This window comes from Ixodes scapularis, unplaced genomic scaffold (assembly GCF_016920785.2).
Source record: "Ixodes scapularis isolate PalLabHiFi unplaced genomic scaffold, ASM1692078v2 PGA_scaffold0__279_contigs__length_252992795, whole genome shotgun sequence".
NCBI classification, from domain to species: domain Eukaryota; kingdom Metazoa; phylum Arthropoda; class Arachnida; order Ixodida; family Ixodidae; genus Ixodes; species Ixodes scapularis.
In genome coordinates, this window is record NW_024609835.1 from 112,125,102 (window position 1) to 112,128,438 (window position 3,337).

Consider the following 3,337-nt stretch of genomic DNA (forward strand, 5'->3'; position numbering starts at 1 on the left):
TCGCAAGTTTTGCGTAAGTTACGACGAAATCCATAACTTACGCAAACCTTACGAACATTTTGCTTCGGGAATACTCGAAAGTTCGTAACTTCGTCGTAATATAAATTTACGAACGTTTTTGTCGCAAGTATCGGGAATCTGGGCTTTGATTTTTAGGGTAAAACAAAGTATAATAACAGTTCTCCGTTTAGACTCAAATTCCTATTCATTTCTCTACTACGGTCATCGTGAAAATTCACATCACGTGACGTCATAGTATCACGTGACACCACGACCTGACAACGCCACGTGACGTTAGGTGACGTCATGTGACGTCAGCTAAAGTGACGTCAATTTCCACGCTAAGTATAGTGGGAGAGAGTCTCCTCACGTTACCTTACGTCACGTCACGCCACTTTTTCCGTGTGGTGTCCCGTGAGGTAACCGGACAAAAGCTCACCGGAAAAAAGCTCACCGGACAGAAGCTCACCGGACAAAAGCTCACCGGACAAAAGCTCACCGGACAAAAGCTCACCCGTTTTTTCACAAACCAGGACAAAAGCTCACCTCATTTTTTTCTCCTACCCGGGCGAAACACGGGCTGAAATAAAATGCGGACGCGATAGACATTGCACCATTTTTAGGTGAACTTGTACCCCATCCCACGCAAGGGTTTACTACGGTTAATCGAATGCCATTTCGTCGAAACATGTTTTAGAGAACGGGCCCCTTTATTGAAGCACGTTTTAGAGAAAGCAGAGCCTCAGTTTAGAGATATGCCGTTTATTGAAAAGGGGACGCTATTCAAAAAAGGCGTTTCTACTTCGCGCGTGTATCACTGGTGCGCGTGTTAACCCAAGCCCCCTCTGCGCTCCCGCTGCTTTGCCGGCGGCAGTCTGCGGCGGCTCACTACCAAAATTTAACTCACCTGACTTATCCATACACGCCACTTCGCGGTGGCCGAATTCGCCAAAAGGAGGCTCAATGCCTTTTTCTCTAAACTTCGTTTCTCTATTCGCGACTCCAACTAACTATAGGTGGCGCCACTCATTTTCCAAGGTGGCGGATTTAGTGAGGGTCAGAGATGCGTGCCGCTGTTGAGCCTGTCTAGTGTGCTGGTTTCACGGAGCGACATAAATTATTTGTGGTAATACGAGGAAGCTAATGTTTTATGAGCGCAGGTCACCTCTTTAACCTGAAAACAAGAACGGTGTTTAGCGTAATAATCACAGAAGGATGAGCGTTTTATTTCTGGAGCGAAACCCAAACTTACCTCTATTTTGGATTGAATTTCTCGACAGAGGTCTTAATTTCGTATTGTTTCATGACTCAAGATGTGTCTCACATCGTAATTATTTACTTAGAAAAGTTGTTCGCGGAAGCTTTATTTTGTGACATACGGTTCGATCCAGGCTGATATTCGTAGTTGTTGAAAAAATCAGTGCTGATATCTGTGCGTTCTCGCTGCCTTTTTCTCGCTCAGATAATTGTCATGGGAAATAATGACAATTATCCCAGCACAAGAATAAGAGAATAATTCCAGTTTTTACAATATGTCCACGAAACGGATAAACTAATTAACGCTGCTCTCACTGCAACAACTCAAGACGGAATCCGAGTCAGACAGATGAAGTGTGTGTGTGTGTTTTTATAGCACCGCGTGACGCGTAGGACTTCATATTACATCCAGCGTTTAACTGTTTGTCTATCTTGATACCTATGTCAGGGTTTTTCAAATGCTAAAAAGAAAACAAAATCATACCTTTCTGGAAAGACTATTATGGTTAAATAGAGTATTCTCGTGATCTTGGCGTTAATTAGAGGCATACATTGCCGCGATTTGTATTATAATAATAATATTAGAATTCACATATTTGAATAAGTAATTCTTCAAGCTCTAATATAATTTGTTGCCTATGATCTAATTTTAAACGCACGGAGGAATATTACGATGAAAACTGCTAATTATCATCACTGGTTCCTATTGCTGCATTTTAATTACAAATAAAATAAAAATAGTCTAAAATCAATTAAAACATTCTAGGTAATGTGAGAAATCTATGTAAAATTACATTAATTGTGGGTAAAGTATATTGTGCTATCAAAGTCGCGAATTTTGACAATCGGCAAAACGTATACAAAGTCGCCGCCAATATACTTCCAGACCAAACGCCCAAAAGTTAAAAGAAGCTTTTTTTTTTAATTACTAGTTTTTTCATAACATTTATTTACTTTTGTATTTGCTCGCCGTCGTTTTGCCAATCTCAGCCTTTCCAGTTCGAAGGAACGCCTACTTGCTTGCACGTCTGCTCACTGCAGCACGTTTCGATGGCGTTGAGTTTTAATATTGCGTATACGAGCGAACTCAAGCCCTGTGTGTTTGCGTTAGCTTTGCGCGTTCCACACTACGCGTGCGCGGAGCCCGAAATCGCGGTCTTGGATGGTGCATGGCGATGACGCGCACGCACAACGTGGGGCACGCAACTCTAACGCAAACGCACACCGCTTGCGTTTGCTTCTATGCGCAATACTAAAACTCTCCAGTAAGGTACAATCCCATACCGGCTGCAGCACTACAGTGGGACAGTGAAGAGTGTTGTTTGCATTCGGAAACGACATTTGGCGAGCCATGATCTTGAGCAGTTTCGCCGTGCCCGTTGAGCAGGAGAACCGGGGGACCCTCACTAGAGCGCTTCCCGTTTCCGCCGAGGGAGGGCGAGCGTCGAGCTGGAGACGCGAATAAGACCAACATGAAATTTTCTCCTGGTGAGCTTTTGTCCGGGTGTGTTAGAAAATGGGTGAGCTTTTGTCCGGATATCATGGTATCACGGGATTCGTCCCGTGATACCATGATATCAGGTTGACTCAATTTCACCGCTAAATTTAGCGAGTACATCGACCTCACAGGACGTTATAACACTTGACCTGACGTCACGGTGTGACGCCAGATCAATAGGCGGTGTTCTGCCACAAATGTTGCTGCCAGCCTGAGCTGAGAAAGACAAAAACTCTAGGCGCGTGAGAAAGCTAAACCGATAGAGATATTTTCGGGGCTTTTATACATCAGGCTTGCCCACGAAGAATGTATCGGTGCACCGTCGATATATCTCATACAAAAAGAATTTGCTACACCGCGTCGTTACTGTGAGTAGAAGGTACACACACACATATATATATATATATATATATATATATATATATATATATATATATATATATATATATATATATATATATATATATATATATATATATATATATATATATATATATATATATATTTCTGCGTTTCTCCGCATTAAAGTTTAGTTGATTGTAGCGCTTATCGTTGTCTTTCCTTTCTTCTCACGTTCCTTAG